General features: G+C 37.1%; 2 pseudogenes; one reads left to right on the top strand and one right to left on the bottom strand.

Annotated features, from left to right (window-relative positions):
* Positions 1-11,367: 11,367 nt before the first annotated feature.
* LOC109268467 (40S ribosomal protein S3a-like) lies at positions 11,368-12,823 on the bottom strand (annotated as a pseudogene).
* A 6,404-nt stretch (positions 12,824-19,227) lies between these two features.
* LOC109268469 (SIN3-HDAC complex-associated factor-like) lies at positions 19,228-20,296 on the top strand (annotated as a pseudogene).
* The last annotated feature ends 336 nt before the right edge of the window (positions 20,297-20,632 follow it).

The following is a 20,632-nucleotide window of genomic DNA, read 5'->3' as shown; positions in this document are numbered from 1 at the left end:
CTCCCTCTCTGCCCCTCCCCTGTTTGCACTCTATCTCTCTCTCAAAAATAAACATTAAAAAAAATTTTTTTAGTAAAAAATAAAAATGGGGAGAAGACATGAACAGACATTTCTCCAAAGAAGATACACAAATGGCCAACAGACACATGAAAAGATACTCAATAGCACTCATCATTAGGGAAAATGCAAATCAAAACTATAATACGATATGGCCTCACACCTTGGTCTGACTGGCTAAACTCAAAAACATAGGAAACAACAAATGTTGGTGAGGATGTGGAGAAAAAGGAACCCTTCTGCACTGTTGATGGGAATACAAAGTGGTGCAGCCACTGTGGAAAACAGTATGGAGATTCCTTAAAGAATTACAGATAGGGGCACCTGGGTGGTTCAGTCGGTTAAGCGTCCGACTTCGGCTCACATCGTGATCTCACGGTTTGTGAGTTCGAGCCCTGCATTGGGCTCTGTGCTGACAGCTCGGGGCCTGGATCCTGCTTCAGATTCTGTGTCTCCTTCTCTCTCTGCCCCTCCCCAACTTGTGCTCTGTCTCTCTGTGTCTCTCAAAAAATAAATAAATGTAAAAAGAAAATTAAAAAAAAAAAAAAAAGAATTACAGATAGAACTACCCCATGGCCTAGTAATCACACTACTTAGGTATTTACCCCAAGCACACAAAAACACTAATTCAAAGGTTTACAAGCACCTCTGTGTTTTACTGCAGCATTATTTACATTAGCCAAATTATGGTAGCAACCTAAGTGTCCACTGGTAGATAAACAGGTAAAAAAGATGTTATATATATACATATATATGTGTATACACACACACACACACACACACACACACACACACACACACACACACCCCACACACAAATGGAATATTAGTCATGAAAAAAGAATGAAATCTTGTCATTTACAACAACATGGATGGATCTAAAGAGTATAATGCTAAGTGAAATAAGCCAATCAGAGAAAGACAAATACCATATGATTTCACTCATATGTGTAATTTAAGAAACAAAACAATGGAATAAAGGAAAAAAAAGAGACAAACCAAAAAACAGACTCTTAACTATAGGAGACAGAGTATACTTATTTTTTTATTAAGTTTTAAATTTTAATTCCAGTATAGTTAATATACAGTGTCCTATTAGTTTCAGATGTATAATATATAGTGATTGAACAATTCTATACATTACTCAGTGCTCATCATGGAAAGTGTACTTTTTAATCCCCATCACTTATTCCACCCATCGCCGTCTCCCCCGCCCCATTCCCCTCTGGTAACCATCAGTTTGTTCTCTATAGTTAAGAGTCTGTTTCCATAGCTAGATAGCTAGATAGCTACCTATAGGTAGATAAATATAGATATATATATATATCTATGTAGATAGATATCCATCTCACATCTTCTTTATCCATTCATCTATCAATGGATACTTGGGCTGGTCCCATAATTTGGCTATTGTAAATCATGCTGCAAAAAACATAGGGGTGCATGCATCCCTTCCAATTAGTGTTTTTGTATTCTTTGGGTAAACACCCAGTAGTTTGATTACTGGATGGTAGGGTAGTCCTATTTTTAACCTTTTGAGGAAGCTCCCTACTGTTTTCCACAGTGGCTGCACCACTGTGTATTCCCATCAAGAGTGCAGGATGGTTCCCCTTTCTCCACATCCTCAGCAACACTTATTGTTCCTTGTGTTTTTGAAAAGGACACTTATCTTGATGAGCACTAATATATGGAATTGTTGAATCACTATATTGTACACCTGAAATGAATATAACACTGTATGTTAACTACACTGGAATTAAAATTAAAAAAAAATTTTAAGTTTATTCATTTCAAGAGAGAGAGAGTGAGAAGAGGAGGGGCAGAGAGAGAGGGAGAGAGAGAATCCCAAGCAGGCTCTGCACTGTCAGCGTGGAGCCTGATGTGGGGCTCCAACCCACAAAACACCAAGATCATGAACTACACCCATACCAAGAGTTGGAAGCTTACCCACCTGAGCCACCCATGCGCCCCTGGAATTAAAAGTTTTTAAAAATCTCAGCTAACTACAAATAGAAAGGAACATTTATTCAGTAGTTAATTAGACCTCTTAAAAAGTGAAGTAGGGCAAGGATACACACACACACACACACACACACACACACACACACACGCACATATGGATTGAAATTAAACTATGGGCACCTCGCTGGCTCAGTCAGAAGAGCATGAGGCTCTTGATTTTGGGGTCGTGTATTTGAGCCCCACTTTAAGTGTAGAGACTACTTAAATAAGAAATAAATAAACTTAAAAAATAATGAAACAAAACTATCATTATTCCATATTTGAAAATGATTCTAAATAATTCAAAATAATTAATACTTTAATTACTGGATAGAAAAATCAACATACAAAGTTGCTGCTTAGTAAAATCAATCTACAATATTTTTTTTCCTTCATACTAGCAACTAGCAGGTAGAAAATAAAAATCTTAAACGGATACCCTTTGCAATGGAATAAAAGTATGAAGACTTGGGAACAATGCTAACTCTAAATGTTAGATGGTATGCAGAGAATTTATGGAGAGAATTTTAATAGTTTATTTAAAATTGCAAAGAAGACCTAAATATACAGGGAGTGGAAGATTCAACACTGTCAAGATGTCGAGCTCCATTACTGATCCTGAAGAAGGAGCTGGTATGGAACTTGCTCTCCAACGGTAAACAATTAGAAACCTGGACAAAATATATGAGACAACTGTTTTTGGACAACTACTAGAGGCTGTAAGCTGCACATTCTCAGAGCACAGAGAGGACTCTGAGATGTTCAAATTGTACCCAGCCAGAACAGAGACCTCACTGAGTGACAGGGCAATCAGAGGGGTAAAGGTGGAATATTAAAACTAAACTAGCCCGTAAGCAAAGGCTATTCTAGACACACTCTAACAAAGCTGAAAATAATCCTTGAAAATATCAAGTTGATCCACAACTACCCTAATAACCTGTGTGCAAAAATAAATTTCAAAACTGAAAAAAAGACAACAAAATGCAAATACTTAACAACATAACATTTGGAACATCTGATATCAAATAAAAAATCACTAGACATAGAAAAAAGAAAAAAGTTTAAACCAGAAAAGGACGTGAAAATGATATGTGCTATAAAACACGTGTATTCAGAATATATTAAATATTATATATAATATTCACATATACATAATATACACACATATAACATACATGTCTTATATGCACATACACATATTTTTTGTTCCAGCCCTTTTCACTTTACACTTAACTTCAATGCCAATGTCACTAGATTTCCTGATAATACAAAAGTGATCTGTCTACATAAAATTTTTTCTCCATGTTTTACAATTAAAAACAACAAAAATGCCAGTGAGTATGAGGAAGGTACATTCTACAAATTTTGTTTATTCATGTGTATCAAAACCTTTAAGAGTGAAAGAAAGAAAGAAAGAAAGAAAGAAAGAAAGAAAGAAAGAAAGAAAGGAAGGAAGGAAGGAAGGAAGGAAGGAAGGAAAAAGGGCAAAGGGGGCACCTGGGTGGCTCAGGTGAGGATCCAACTTTGGCTCAGGTCATGATCTCACCTTCATGAGTTTGAGCCCTGCATCAGGTTCTCTGCTATCAGCGCAATGCCCACTTCAGATCCTCTGTCTCCCTCTCTCTATTCACCTCCCCCACTCAAGTGCTCTCCCTCTCTCAAAAATAAACAAACATAAAAAAAATTTTTTTAAAAAGCAAAACTTTTTTCTCCCTATATTTTCTTTGGCTTTAGCTACTCCTAGTACATTATCCTGTATCCCAAGGTTTTGCATGCAGTGGTAGGCTGTAACAGTCTCTCATCAGATCATGAGAACCATTGTTAAATATTTAGGAATTCTGCAATCTGATTGCTAAACTTTTGGGACCTTGAAGTCAGCCATTTTATTGGGAGGGTTGACCCTACAGAAATTGACCAACAGTACAAATCAGGGATTTATTTCATCATGCTGCTGTACCTGTACAATGCTGGTGTGCTGGTACACAATGCTGTTTTTTCTAGTTTTAAAAAAAAGCACCCCTAAGAGAGTCAGCAAACTATGACCTACAGGTCAAATCTGGCCTGCCACATGTTTTTGTAAGTAAAGTTTTATTGGAATCCAGCATGTTTATATATTGTCAATGGCTGTTTTTGTGCTCTAACAGCAGAGTTGAGTAGTCATGACAGAGATCACAAAGCCTAAAATATTTACTATCTGGCTCTTTCATGACAAAGAAATAGTAAACAAAAGCTATATTGAGCAGAGGTAATAGACATGCCAAACAATAATAAATTATAGCTTGAATAGAATTCATCAGAAACATGCATCTTAGAAAAGTGCTTTTTACATACTCTTATACACACAAAGCCTAAAATGTTACAACCATTTATTTTTTTTATACTCTAAGATGTGTAACAACAGTATACATTTCATAGAATAACTCCATTTCTGTTAAAAGGGTAAAACACAGGAGCACCTGGGTGGTTCAGTCGGTTAAGCATCTGACTATGGCTCAGGTCATGACCTCATAGTTCATGAATGAGTTCGAGCCCTGCACTGGGCACTCTGCTGTCAGTGCTGAACCCACTTCGGATCCTCTGCCTTCTTTTCTCTCTGCCCTTCACCCACTCATGTTCTCTCTCACTCTCTCTCTCAAAAATAAACATTTAAATAAAAGGGTAAAAAATAGTATTTATATTTATGCATAAATATTTTAGAGAAAATACACAAGAAACTGGTAAAATTAGTTGCCCCTGAAAAGAGGAACTGGACAGAGTTTAAAGGAGAGTTTTCATTGAATATGCTTTTGTATTTCTTGCATTTTAAACCATGTGTTTGTATGACCTATTTAAAAAATAAATAACATTTTTTAAAAGTATTGGCTAAGATGAGATTTAGGAATTTCAATCCTTTCTTCTATGAGGCATCCTGATATAATAGAAAGAACATTGTTTATGGGAGTTAAAAAAAAAAAAAAAAGACATGTTTCCAAAACCTGGTCTGCTACTTGCTAGTTTTGTGATGTTGGCCACGCTCCTTAAGTTAGCTGAATCTCAGCTTGGACATTAATAAAATCAGTATAACAAAAGCTACTTTGTGAGGATTAGATATTATATAAAACTGCCTTGTACTTACTAAATGGTAGCTATTATTCTGTGGATTGCAATTATCCCTGCTATCCATTACCACCAATTATGTGTTGGATATTGATTAAAGGGAACCTAAGGTATGAATGAGGTCTAAGAGAGTCTTAATTTACAGATATCAACTAACCCTGTGAGGGAAAACCAGTATTTTAAAAATTGTATTCAGGTGCTTCTTAGGTTTTCAAGTGCAAAAGTTCAAGGGTTTTTTTTAAGGCTTCTTAAGGACTTGCCCAAGAGATCAAGCAATCAATAGCATTTAATAATGGCCTAAGTCCACAATGCAATTTCATATTGGTTCTCCCTCCTCTGCTTCATTTCTCTTTTCCTATCCCTGTTTCTTGGAACTGCTTGCCTTAATAATAGCACATAAGTCTTTTGCCTCAGGTTATGTATACTTTTTGAGGAAACTCAAGCTAAGACGAGGGCCTGCCTAATTCTACTGAAGAGAGCCTGGGACTGTGTAGCAGATACTGTTGGTGCCCTATCCATATGTCTTCAGGCCTTAATATTAACAGGGCTTGCTTTCTTGACCGCCAGCATTTGCATCTGTGCTCTGTTAGAGGGCTTTCTTTACCACCCTCAGTATTTTCTCCCACTATATGAGATGTCTTTTAATTTCTTTTTGCCTATTTATTTTGAGAGAGAGAGAAAGTGCACATGCTCCCTCAAAAGCAAAGGAGGGAGAGAGAGAGAGAGAGAATGAACCTCAAGCAGGCTCTGTGCTGTCTGTACAGAGCCCAAGGCAGGGATTAGTCTCACAAACCGTGAGATCACGACCCAAGCCAAAAATCAAGAGTCACAGCTTAACTGACTAAGCCACCCAGGCACTCTCCCCCTCCCCTGCTTTTTTTTTAAGATTTAATTATTTCAAAGTTATTTCTATACCCAATATGAGGCTCAGACTCACAACCTGAGATCAAGGGTCACAAACTCCCCCAACTGAGCCAACCAGGCACTCCTGTCCTTTACTTTCTTGATGGTATAGTTTCTTCCACAAAAGTTTTTCATTTTGATGAAATCCAATTTTTCAAATTTTCTTTTCTGTCACTTGTCTTTTGGGGTTGTATCTCAGAGATCACTGCCTAACCCAAGTTCACTAAGATTTACCCCTATGTTTTCTTCTAGTAGTTTTAAATGTGTGTGTGTTGCGGGGGGGGGGGGGGGAAGGGGTGTTCCTTGCTTTTGTTTTGTTTTTAGAGCAAGTGCAATCAGGGGAGGGAGAGAGAATCTAAACCAGGCTCCATGCCCAGCGCAATCCCAATGTGGGGTTCGATATCACCATAAGATCATGACCTGAGCCAAAATAAAGAGTCGGATGTTTAACCAACTAAGCCACTCAGTTATCCCTCTTGCAGTTCTATAGTGGGTTTTTTTTGGGGGGGGGGGTTGTTTTGTTTTTTAACATTTAGGTCTATGATCCATTTTTAGTTAATTTTTGTGTAAGTTTCCGGTAGGAATCCAATTTCATTCTTTCATGTGTGGATATTCAGTTGTCCCAGGACCAGTTTTTGAAAAGATGATTTTTTTCTCCATTGAATTATTTTGGCACCCTTGTGAAAAATCAATTGACCATAAATGGAAGAGTTTATATCTGGATTCTCCATTTTATTCCAGTGATCTATGTGTCTTTCCTCATGCCATCACCATAGTATCTTCATCACTGTAGTTTTGTACTAGGTTTGAAATTGGGAAGTGTGAATCCTCCAAATTTGGACTTCTTTTTCAAGACTGTTTTGGCTATCATCTTTGTTTTTTGATTTATACTTTGTGAATCTCCTTTAAGAAATCTTTTTGGACTGGGGCGCCTAGATTGCTCAGTCAGTTAAATGTCTGCTTCAGCTCAGGTTATGATCTCACAGCTGGTGACTTCAAGCCTGGCGTCGGGCTCTGTGCTGACAGTTCAGAGCCTGGATCTTGCTTCAGGTTCTGAGTCTCCCTCTCTCTCTGCCCCTCCCCACCCCCAAACTCACTCTCTCACTCTCTCTCTCAAAAATAAACATTAAAAAAAAAAGAAATAAATCCATTTGGACTCCAAAGCCATAAAATATTTTTCTATGTGGTTTTCAAGAAATTTTATCAAAAGGCGGTCATAAGAGGGAAGTATATAGCAATCCAGGCCTTCCTAAAGAAGGAAGAAAGGTCTCAGATACACAACCTAACTTTATACCTTAAAGAGCTGGAAAAAGAACAGCAAATAAACCCCAAACCAGCAGAAGACAGGAAATAATAAGGATCAGAGCAGAAATCAATGCTATCAAAACCAAAAAACAACAACAACAATAACAACAACAAACAGTAGAACAGATCAACGAAACCAGATGCTGGTTCTTTGAAAGAATTAACAAAACTGATAACACCTAGCCAGTTTGATCAAAAAGAAAAAGGAAAGGACCCAAATAAATAAAATCAACAATGAAAGAGGAGAGATCACAACCAACACAACAGAAATACAAACAATAATAAGAGAATATTATGAGCAGTTATATGCCAATAAAATGGGCAATCTGGAAGAAATGGACAAATTCCTAGAAACATATAAACTACCAAAATTGAAACGGGAAGTAACAGAAAATTTGAACAGACCCATAACCAGTAGAGAAATCGAATTAGTAACCAAAAATCTCCCAAAAAACAAGAATCCAGGACCAGATGGCTTTCTAGAGGAATCCTATCAAACATTTTTTAAAATATTTTTTTAACTTGTTTTATTTTTTATTTTTTAAAATTTACATCCAAATTAGTTAGCATAGAGTGTAACAATGATTTCAGGAGTAGATTCCTCAGTGCCTCTTACCCATTTAGCCCATCCCCCCTCCCACAACCCCTCCAGTAACTCTCAGTTTGTTCTCCATATTTATGAGTCTCTTCTGTTTTGTCCCCCTCCCTGTTTTTATATTATTTTTGTTTCCCTTCCCTTATGTTCATCTGTTTTCTCTCTTAAAGTCCTCATATGAGTGAAGTCATATGATTTTTGTCTTTCTCTGACTAATTTCACTTAGCATAATACCCTCCAGTTCCATCCACGTAGTTGCAAATGGCAAGATTTCATTCTTTTTGACTGCCGAGTAATACTCCATTGTATATGTATACCACATCTTCTTTATCCATTCATCCATCGATGGACATTTGGGCTCTTTCCATACTTTGGCTATTATTGACAGTGCTGCTATAAACATGGGAGTGCATGTGTCCCTTCGAAACAGCACACCTGTATCCCGTGGATAACTGCCTAGTAGTGCAATTGCTGGGTTGTAGGGCAGTTCTATTTTTAGTTTTTTGAGGAACCTCCATACTGTTTTCCAGAGTGGCTGCACCAGCTCACATTCCCACCTATCAAACATTTAAAGAAGAGTTAGCACCTACTCTCCTGAAGCTGTTCCAAAAAATAGAAATGGAAGGAAAACTTCCAAACTCTTTCTATGAAGCCAGCGATTCTAAAACCAGACAAAGACCACTGAAAAGGAGAACTATAGACCAATTTCCCTGATGAACATGGATGCAAAAATCCGCAGCAAGATACTAGCCAACCAGGTCTAACAATACATTAAAAAAATTATTCACCCTGATCCAGTGAGATTTATACCTGGGATGCAGGGCTGGTTCAATATCCACAAAATAATCAATGTGATACATCACACCAATAAAAGAAAGGAAAAGAACCGCATGATCCTCTCAATAGATGCAGAGAAAGCTTTGACAAAATATAGCACCCTTTCTTGATAAAAACCCTCAAGAAAGTAGGGATAAAGGGATCATACCACAAGATCATAAGAGCCGTATATGAAAGATCCACCACTAATATCATCCTCAATGGAGAAAAACTGAGAGCTTTCCCCCTAAGGTCAGGAACAAGACAGGCATGTCCACCCTTGCCACTGTTATTCAACATAGTATTGGAAGCCTTAGCCTCAGCAATCAGAAAACACAAAGAAATAAAAGGCATCCAAATCAGCCAGGAGGAGGTCAAAGTTTCACTCTTCACAGATGACATGATATTCTATATGCAAAACCCAAAAGACTCCACCAAAAAACTGCTAGAACTGATTCATGAATTCAGCAAAGTCACAGGATATAAATAAAATCAATGCACAGAAATCAATTGCATTCCTATACACCAACAATAAAGAAAGAGAAAGAGAAATCAAGGAATGAATCCCATTTACAATTGCACCAAAAACCATAAAATATCTAGGAATAAATCTAACCAACAAGGCGAAAAATCTATACACTGGAAACTATAGAAAGCTTATGAAGGAAACTGAAGAAGATACAAAAAATGGGAAAACATTCCATGCTCCTAGATAGGAAGAACAAATATTGTTAAAGTGTCAATACTACCCAAAGTAATCTACATGTTCAGTGAAATATCTATCAAAATAGCACCAGCATTCTTCACAGAACTCAAACAAACAATCCTAAAATTTGTATGGAACCAGAAAAGACCCTGAATAGCCAAAGCAATCTTGAAAAAGAAAACCAAAGCTGGAGGTACCACAATCCCGAACTTCAAGCTGTACTGCAAAGCTGTAATCATCATGGCAGTATGGTACTGGCACAAAAACAGACACTCAGATCAATGGAACAGAATAGAGAACCCAGAAATGGACCCACAAACGTATGGCCAACTAATCTTTGACAAAACAGGAAAGAATATCCAGTGGAATAAAGACAGTCTCTTCAGCAAATGGCACTGGGAAAACTGGAGAGTGACATGCAGAAAAATGACCTTGGCCCACTTTCTTATGCCATACACAAAAATGAACTCAAAATGGATGAAAGACCCAATGTAAGACAGGAAGCCATCAAAATCCTCGAGGAGAAAGCAGGCAAAAACTTCTTTGAACTTGTCCACAGCAACTTCTTACTCAACAAGTCTCCAGAGGCAAGGAAACAAAAGCAAAAATGAACTACTGGGACCTCATCAAAATAAAAAGCTTCTGCACAGCGAAGGAAACAATCAGCAAAACTAAAAGGCAACCGACAGAATGGGAGAAGATATTTGCAAATGACATATCAGATAAAGGGTTAGTATCCAGAATCTATAAAGAACTTATCAAACTCAACACCCAAAAAACAAATAATCCAGTGAAGAAATGGGCAAACGACATGAACAGACACTTCTCCCAGGAAGACATCCAGATGGCCAACCGACACATAAAAAATGCTCAACATCACTCATCATCAGGGAAATACAAATCAAGACCACAATGAGATACCACCTCACCCCTGTCAGAATGGCTGACATTAACAACTCAGGCAACAACAGATGTTGGCAAGGATGCTGAGAAAGAGGATCTCTTTTGCACTGCTGGTGGGAATGCAAGCTGGTACAGCCACTCTGGAAAACAGTATGGATGTTCCTCAAAAAATTAAAAATAGAACTACCCTGCGACCCAGCAACTGCACTACTAGGCATTTATCCACAGGATCCTGCGGCATATGTACCCTAATGTTTATAGCAACACTATCAACAACAGCCAAAGTATGGAAAGAGCCCAAATGTCCACCGATGGATGAATGGATAAAGAAGATGTGGTATATATACACAATGGAGTATTACTCGGCAATCAAAAAGAATGAAATCTTGCCATTTGCAACTACATGGATGGAACTGAAGGGTATTATGCTAAGCGAAATTAGAGAAAGACATACCATATGACTTCTCTCATATGAGGACTTCAAGATACCAAACAGATGAACATTAAGGGAGGGAAGCAAAAATAATATAAAAACAGGGACGGGGACAAAACATAAGAGATTCTTAAATATAGAGAACAAACAGAGGGTTACTGGAGGGGTTGTGGGAGGGGAATGGGCTAAATGGGTAAGGGGAATTAAGGAATCTACTCCTGAAATGCACCATATGCTAACTAACTTGGATGTAAATTAAAAAATACATTATTAATAAAAAAAGAAGTTTTATCATTTGCCCCTCTCGTTCCAATCATCGATCTATTTGGAATTTATTCTAGTGCATGATAAGAGGTAGGGGTTTAATGTCATGCTTTTAAACTGTATTAACACTTTTTTTAAGTCCATTTTTTCTTTCACTGATCCACAAAAAAAAATCTGTCACAAATCAAGTTTCCATATAGGTGTGGTTCTGTTTGGGTACCCTGTTCTATTCTATTGGTCACTTTTTCTATCCTTAAACCAGTAACACTATCTTAAAATTACTATATGTTTTTGTCTAGTTTTTTTTTTTTTTGGTGTTTATTCATCTTAGAGAAGAGAGACAGAGCACAGGTCAGGGAGCGGCAGAGAGAGAGGGAAACACAGAATATTAAGCAGGTTCCAGGCTCTGAGCTGTCAGCACAGAGCCAGATGTGGGGCTCAAACCCACGAGCCTTGAGATCATGACCTGAGCCGAACAAAGTTGGATGCTTAGCCAACTGACCCACCCAGGCGTCCCTTTTTTTTTAAAACCTTTTTTTATTTGTCACCATTAAATATCTAAATTTTAAACAGGTTTTATTGAACTTTAGTACTAGTCTCATCCCCAGTAACTTTCCCAGAACCACTACCCTCACCATGAAGCTCCATGTGCTTTCCCAAATCAAACACAGGCTTCTTCAGCATTTTTACATTTTTAACAAAGACAGCATAGAGTGGATAAAGAGATTGACAAGACTTTTCTATGTCTTTTCCAAAGCTGTCTGGAATCAATTTATTGACCACTTCTTTCAAGTCATTTATCTGCACCTCCCACGTCATGATCTCCATCATCTTCTTCTGAATTTTGGTGGACCTGTTGGTGCTGAGCATAAGAGGTCTTTTAAATCTGATTGTTACATTTTTTAGTAAAACCAATACAGAATAGATGAAACAAATAAACATCAGTAGTTTTGACATCAACATGGGCTTCAATCAGGGTCTGCCATTTTTGACCAAGGAGCACATTTTGTCACAGATAAGATCCATGCCATGGAACTTAGTCAGGCAGTTTTTGCCCTGAACATCCTCAAAAATTATCTTGAATTTTCTGAATACAACTTTCTGCAGATCAACAAGGCTCACTTCAAAAACACGACCCTTGAGGCCATCAGATGTGATTTTGGTTCCTTGAGTTCTGGTGGACTAGTGTTTTTCCAATATTTCTTATACTGAACATAGCTGGTGCTTTCACATCATACCAATCCTTCTTAGAAAATGGATCAACCACTTTCTTCTTGGCTTCCTTTCTGCCACCTTTTGTAAGGTGCTTGTTCTTGCCAACGGCCATGACAAGGTTCAAGGAGCCAAAAGGCTCAGTTATTATAGCTTTTTAATAAGGTAACCTCTATGGCAAATCTCCCCATCTTATTCTTCTTCATAAGTATATTTATGGCTCTTACATATAAATTATAGATATAGTTTAACAAGTTACACACACACACACACAAGTTTCATTTGGATTTTGATTGATATTGCATTGAATTTATAGATCATTTTGGGAAGACATTATTTTAAGAAAACAATATTGAGTTTTATAATCAATAAACATAATTCATTTACTTATATTGAGCCGGTGTTGCAGAGTTCCAGGGGTATCTTTCTCACCACAAGATCCACTTAGATCTTTTCTCCTTTATGCTACTTGTTCCTAAGCTTAATGAGAATGCTTTCAATATATCAAATTAAGGGGGCGCCAGGGTGGCTCAGTCGGTTTAGCATCTGACCGGCTCAGGTCATGGTCTCGCGGTCTGTGAGTTCAAGCCCCATGTGGGACTCTGTGCTGACAGCTCAGAGCCTGGAGCCTGCTTCAGATTCTGTGTCTCCCTCTCTCTGACCCTCCCCCGTTCATGCTCTGTCTCTCTCTGTCTCAAAAATAAATAAACGTTAAAAAAAAAAAAAAGAATAACGTTAGCTGTTGTATTTGGAAGGTAACCTTTATCTGGTTAGAATGGTCTCTTTTATTCCTTTATTAAGAAGTTTTTTCAAAAAATCATAACTGTGTTGAATTTTATCAAGCATGTTTTGTTTTTAATAGTAAACTAATCCTGGATTCGTGAGATATAACCATCCTGGTAATGATGTATTATTTCCTTTACATACTGTCATATTCCATTTTCTTTTTTTTTCTTTGTTTTTAAAGTTTGTATTTATTTATTTGAGAGAGACCTACACCACACATCAGAAAGTGCCCTCATTCAGAAAGGGAAGGCAAACATTAAGGACACCTTACATGTTTCCCTTATTTTAAGGATCATTTCCCTGTGCTATCATCTACTGTCTGAAAACAGTTGCTTCACAGATTTTGCTACTTTTAAAGTTATTGGTGACACAAGGTGAAGTCCAATACCAGTTACTCCATCATGTCTAGAAGCAGCAATCTCCATCATTTTTTAATATGCAATATTTTTATCCTTCAGTTTAAAGATCTTCAAATTTCCATTATTTTATCATTGATTCATTAATACATTTCTTAGTATCTAAACATAAGAACTTTAATATTTAAAAAAATTTTTTTAATGTTTATTTATTTTTGACAGAGAGAGAGACAGAGCATGAGCAGGGGAGGGGCAGAGAGAGAGGGAAACACAGAATCTGAAGCAGGCTCCAGGCTCTGAGCTGTCAGCACAGAGTCCCACATTGGGGCTTGAACTCATAGACCACGAGACCATGACCTAAGCCAAAGTCGGATGCTCAACTGACTGAGCCACCCTGGCGCCCCAGAACTTTAATATTTTTTTAATGTTTATTTTTGAGAGAGAGAAAGAGAGAGAGTGCGGGGGATGGGTAGAGAGAGGGGAGAATAGAGGATCCAAAGTGGGCTCCACGCTGACAGCAGAGAGCCAGATGCAGGGCTTGAATTCACCAACTGCGAGATCATGACCTGAGCCAAAGTTGGACACTTAACTGAGCTACCCAGGCGCCCCAAAACATACGAACTTTTATAATTATTTTTTCAGTACAGATTTTTCATTTTATCCCACTGTGATCAAAGAATGCAATATGTATGATACCAGTCCTTTGAAATTTGTTCAGACCTCCTTTATAGCCCAATATATGGCTACAAATATTATCAAAAGTATTCCACTTTGAAATATTATCAAAAGTATTCTGCAGTTTTTCTGTGGAGCGTTCTGTATATGTCCATTGAATCAAGCATATTAATTTGTTTCGTTCAAGTTTTCAACAATCTTGTTAACTTTGCTTTTTTGTGTGCTTGATATAACACTGAGAAATAGCTGTTGAAATTTCTCATTATAATTGTGGAATTTGTCTCTAGCTCCCTGTTGTTCCTGGTGATTTGATCCTTTTATCATCTCTAGTGATCCTCTTTAATTGCTTTTTGCTTTAAAATCTCACATTTTCTGATATTAATAGATTTATACTAGCTTTATTTCACTCAGTATTTACCTAATATATATTTTCTACTACTTTATTTTCAATTTTTCTATATTCTTATTTTTTAGCTGTATCTTTTGTGAAGACTGAAACACATCTGTAGACATTCATTCAAAACATCTGTTTCATTACTGTGAAACAGGTGTTCCTCAGCAATATTTGGCAATAATGGCTTGTGATTAAAAATGCTTCTTCCTTCATGACAGTTTTGTTGTTGTTGTTGTTAAGTTTTGGAAATGGTACAACACAGGGAAGATTAGTAGCTGGAGGGAAGGAAGTTATTGAGTTATTATAACCCAATGGAGAAAAAAAATATGTAAGAAATAAAGAAAATTCAAGCTACGGGAATGATCTTCAGACGACATCAGATCCTATGTGAGAGATGTTAGGATAAAAGAAAAGAAGAAGTTATGGTTTTATAATCTATAAGAAAGAGGAGAAAAAGAAAAAGAAAAAAAAGAAACAAAGAGGAGGCTTTAAATCATGTAATTTAAAGCTGGAACCAGTATAACACCCAAGACCTGGCCTAAAAGGATCTGAAATGCCCAAGAATAGGACTGAAAAGGACCACTCAAAGTATATAAATATCATCCATAATTTAAAAAGACTTAAGGATCAAGTTATGAGTATGATTTTGATGAGAACCTGTATTTGCATATCTATGTATAATCTCTATCCTGAGATTTTTGTATTCTAAATGGCTTATTGTGTATGCTATGTACTGGTCAACTATGATTCATGATTCTCCTTCCCAAACCTTCTCTTCCTCCAGTATTCCTTATTTAAATAAATGACATCCACCCATTTCCTTAAGCCAGAAATCTGGAAGTCATCCTTGATTCATCTTTCCCTCACAATCAAATCCTATTGATTTTGTCTTTTAAATATCTTTTGAATCAGTCCACTTTTTCCTCTTCCTCTTTGCCAACTCCCTAATTCATTTCCTCCAATTGTCTTCTGTTTACCCACATGTATTATTTGTGGGCCATCCTCTCCTCCATTCTTCACATAGTGCCTAGAATGATCTTTTAAAAATGCAAGTGATTATGTTACTTCCCTGTTTAAACATATAAAACAGAAAACAAAAATCCTCAGTGACTTCCCATTACTCTCAGAATAAAGACCAAACAATAAAGACTCCAAGATCTGGATTTTGTCTCTCTACATTGTAGCCATGTTGGCTTTCCTTTCAGTACCTCAAAATCTATCAGTGCTATTCCTTCTGCCTAAATCACTTTCCCCTATACTCTTTACTTAGCCAACTCCTCCTCAGTTTTCTTATTTTAGCTTTGATGTCTCTAAAACCCAATCTGATCTAAAATAGGTTACCTAATCCCCTGCTGAAAACTCCCATAGCACCCCGTACTACTTTTGCATAAACTCAGTGCATTTGTAACTACTTATAGTGATGGTCTCCCTTCCTCTATTATCAGTTCCACGAGAATTGGAACTGTTTTATCCTTCTTTGTATCTCCAGTCCCTAGCTGACACACAGTAAGATCTTAATATTTGGTAAATGACCAACTCACTAAAAGAATGAATGAATAAATGATGAATGAGCACAGAATGCGTGCTAGGTAGGACAGAGCAGTGTAAAGTACCTCTAGTAATTAGGTAGAAATATAAGGAAATTCTCCCTTCAGAGGAGGATTAGCAATTAACATGGGAACATTGTTTCAAGGGCACCATGAATGGTTGTATTATTATTCTTTATTTTTCCCTTTGCTCAAGTTTCTGCTGAGAAGAACGAGGCTCATGAAATTGGTATACTCAAAACATACCAATAAAATGGTGAAGGAGGGTAATCTGTGTCTCTATTTTTTCAGATGAGAGAATTGAGGTTCAGACATCAAAATTATTGGTTTATGGTCTAAAAGTAGTTTGGTGACCTGTGAATTATGATGATGCCATGGTTTCTGTGTTTGACAATGAGAAATGGCCACTTTTCGGAAACTGTTTTAATGATTAGATAAGGCCTATGATTAGACAGTCTGATACCGAAAAAATAATCATTCTGAATCTTAAAAATATTTCTAATTTAATGTCAGCATAATGTAGTAATCCTTCCTTCCTAAGGTAATGATATTCTCAAAACGGAGATTCTGCCTCATATAAAATGGATAACTAGAGTGAACTAAATTATGAAAACAAAACTTTTTATGCATATTTCCAAGTTATCTCTGTCATGGAAGTACAATTTGTAATCTCTTTTCTCTGGCCACAGCTTTTCCAACATAGCTTCCCAACAGTGTCATGCATTTTCTTCTAAACATTATGTTCTAACTGTGTGACTAACACTGACAAATTTGTCTGTAACAAACGTCTTCCTTGACCAGCCTGTCACCACTTCCCCTAAATACAGGGTGGTTCTAAATGAGTGATCCTTCAGATACACTCCTCATTGGTGTCTGGGCGTTACCTCACAATCTGGCCAAATAACTTTTATAAAGTTCAGTAAACTCTCTGGGCTGAACAACGCTGATTTCATTTTTTGCTTCAACCATAATCATCTAATTGTTCAGACTCTTGGTCATCTTAAGGAAAAATTGACAGAAGTTACTCAAAATGTTTGTGCAGTGTAGCCTAGTTGTATGGCAACAGAAAGTAAATCACTGAAAAAACAAATTTTTTAGTGAAAGAATCATGATAAGTATGTGACTAAGAAATGTTTCTATTCAAACTGTATTTCACATCCAGCCAATTACTTGAAAAAATAAAGTATTTTATTTTTTAATGTCTACTTATTTTTGAGAGAGAAAGACACAGCATGAGCGGGGAAGGGGCAGAGAGAGAGACACACACACACACACAGAATCTGAAGCAGGCTCCAGGCTCTGAGCTGTCAGCATAGAGCCTGATACGGGCTCAAACCCATGAACTTCGAGATCATGACCTGAGCTAAAGTTGGAAGCTTAACTGGCTGAGCCACCCAGGTGCCCCAATACTCAAAGTATTTTTAAACCGGTTCTCTAATACTCCAAACTTTTAAATTGCTTGTGGATATATTTTGTGTGGCTTATTTATTAATTTTTTCCATTCTCAACACAGCAAAATGCTTTGAGAGTTATTAACAATTGAGATTATATTTTTATTTATTTTTATTTTATTTTTTTTTTTTTTTTACGTTTATTTATTTTTGAGACAGAGAGAGACAGAGCATGAACGGGGGAGGGTCAGAGAGAGGGAGACACAGAATCTGAAACAGGCTCAAGGCTCTGAGCTGTCAGCACAGAGCCTGACGTGGGGCTTGAACTCACGAGCTGCAAGATCATGACCTGAGCCCAAGTCGATCGCTCAACTGACTGAGCCACCCAGGCGCCCCCCCGCTCTAGTTTTATGATTGACTTATTTCAGGTAGCAGGTCTTCATGGCTCATCTGTGTTGTATGTGTCAGGAGTTTCTTTATAAGGATAAGATTTTATGTTTTTAGCTTTTAAGATGTTCATTGATTTTTTTAAAAGATACTTATTAAATAAACTTACATTTTTTCTTATTATTTTTTAAAATTTTTTTAATGTTTATTTATTTTTGAAACAGACAGAGACAAAGCATGAACGGGGGAGGGTCAGAGAGAGGGAGACACAGAATCTGAAACAGGCTCCAGGCTCTGAGCTGTCAGCACAGAGCCTGATGCGGGGCTCGAACTCACGGACCGCGAGATCATGACCCGAGCCAAAGTCGGCCGCTTAACCAACTGAGCCACCCAGGTGCCCCGAGATTTTATTTTTAAAAAGTCATCACTAAGTTTTACTTCTCAATCTGTAACTTTTATAGGGAATTTACTATATGTCTAATCACTTTAAAGGGAATGATAGGAGGGATAAAAAGTAAGACACAATTAAAAGTTTAACAAATAATTGGAAACATTATGCAGTGAGAAACAGCAATAATCAAGTGCTGGATTGTATAGCAGTTAGTGAGGCTACAAAGAAACAAGTTAAAGCTTTGTTTCTAAGGAGGTAAACTGGTAAAACCTTTCTTTTGTTTTTTAAGAAATTGACAATATTTATTATATTTTTTATCTGATTTTCTTTTCCAAAATGTGGCTATAAAATCTGATTATCAGCTTTATAACCAGCTTTACTTTTCATTTTTAATTATTTTCATAATTTTAAACATATACAAAATTTTAAACATATACAAAAATAGGAAAATGCATCTTCATGTTCACATCACCAAGCCACATAAATAGTTTTATTTTCTTAGGATGTTCTCTCCATAAAGATATTCACAAGATATTTCTCACACCTTTCAGAATTTAACTCAAATCACCTCAAAAGACCTTCAGTGACCACTCTAATTAAAATTGTACCACCCAAATTCCCTCTGCCTCTTCCCTTTCTTTTTTCTTGCCATAACATTTATCACCTTCTAACATATTATACTTAAAAAATATCTTATTTCTTATCTGTTTGCAATCCAATAAATTTCATGAAGACAGGGTTTATTAAATGTCTTCTTCATTCCCAGTACCCAGAACAAGGCCTTCTACAAAGAAGGGCTCAATAAATAGTCAACGAATTAATACATATTGACATGGGGAGATGTTCATGATATATATTAAAAAAAAAAAAAAAAAAAAAAAAAAAGAACTGGGGAATCTACTACACCTTCCCGGCCAGTGGTAGCAACTGCAGAACTGCAGTAGACCATCTTTCTAGACAAGACAGTTGAGGAGAAGGGAGCAATTAGAAGGGGGGCGGGGGGGGCTAGCTTGGCGTGCACTCCAGACCTCAGGAACGTTATTGTGCGTGGAACGGCTGATTTTGGAAGACTACTGCCCAGAAGAAGAGATGTTTGGTTTTCACAAGCCAAAGATGTACCAAAGTATAGACGGCTGCTGTATTTGCAGAGCAAAGTCCTCCAGTTCTCGATTCACTGACAGTAAACGCTATGAAAAGGACTTCCAGAGCTGTTTTGGGTTGCATGAGACTTGTTCAGGAGACATCTGTAATGCCTGTGTCCTGCTTGTGAAAAGATGGAAGAAATTGCCAGCAGGATAAAAAAAAAAAAACAAAACTGGAATCATGTGGTAGATACAAGGGCAGGATTCAGTCTGAAGACAACATTGAAACCAAAGAAAGTGAAAACTCTATCTGGAAACAGGATAAAAAGCAACCAGATCAGTAAACTACAGAAGGAATTTAAATGTCACAATTCTGATGCTCACAGTACCACCTCAAGTGCCTTTCCAGCTCAGTCTCCTTGTTACAGTAACCAGTCAGATGGTGGCTCAGATACAGAGATGGCTTCTGGCTCTAACAGAACACCAGTTTTTTTCCTTTTTAGATCTCACATACTGTAAAAGACAGAAAATACGTTGTGGGATTATCTATAAAGGCCGTTTTGGAGAAGTTCTCATTGACACACATCTATTCAAGCCTTGCTGCAGCAATAAGAAAGCAGCTGCTAAGAAGCCGGAGGAGCAGGGGCCAGAGCCTCTGCCCATCTCCACTCAGGAGTGGTGACTGAGGTGTAGGTAGAAGGGGAACAAAAAAAACAATTTAAATTTTGGAAAGAAAACAAAGCAACAAAACCCTCCTATTTTTAACTTGGATACCTGCTATTCTCCAAAAGACACTTTCTAGAATAGTTTTGAATGGGTTGTTATTTCTCCTCCAGTTCCACAAACTCTGAAGCCAGTGTCTAGCTTACTAAAAGAAAAAAAGTATACATAATATTTAAGATGTTGAGTATTTCATAGGAAAGCTGAATGATGCTGTAAAGTGCTCTTTAAGTCTTTTTTTTTTTTAATCCCCTTTTAATGAATGAAACTAGGGGAATTTCAGAGGACAGAGACGGGATTTGTTGTATGATAAACATGTAGTTTTAGTCTTTCTATATTGAGAAGCAGTGGTTGGGGCATTTTTAGGATGACTGGCTGTGCTTGTTTTCCTTCATGATAATAAATTTGTCATAACTCAGTAACACGGACTTGCCCCAAGAGGTAGTTGTTAATAATTTAAGGTCTTGCCAAGGTTCTGATGATTCAAACCTGTACTACTGAATATTAAGCAGGACAAAGCTCTCTGGTGCAAATACCTTGAAGGAGTAATTTCTAAACATACAAAGAGGTAACTTGAGCATATATGTTGCATCCTCTGTCACCTCCCTCTGT

This window comes from Panthera pardus, unplaced genomic scaffold (genome assembly GCF_024362965.1).
Source record: "Panthera pardus isolate Hobbes unplaced genomic scaffold, ASM2436296v1 HiC_scaffold_24, whole genome shotgun sequence".
NCBI lineage: Eukaryota > Metazoa > Chordata > Mammalia > Carnivora > Felidae > Panthera > Panthera pardus.
The sequence above is the reverse complement of the archived record's forward strand: the minus strand, read 5'-3'. Positions and strand labels throughout refer to the sequence as shown.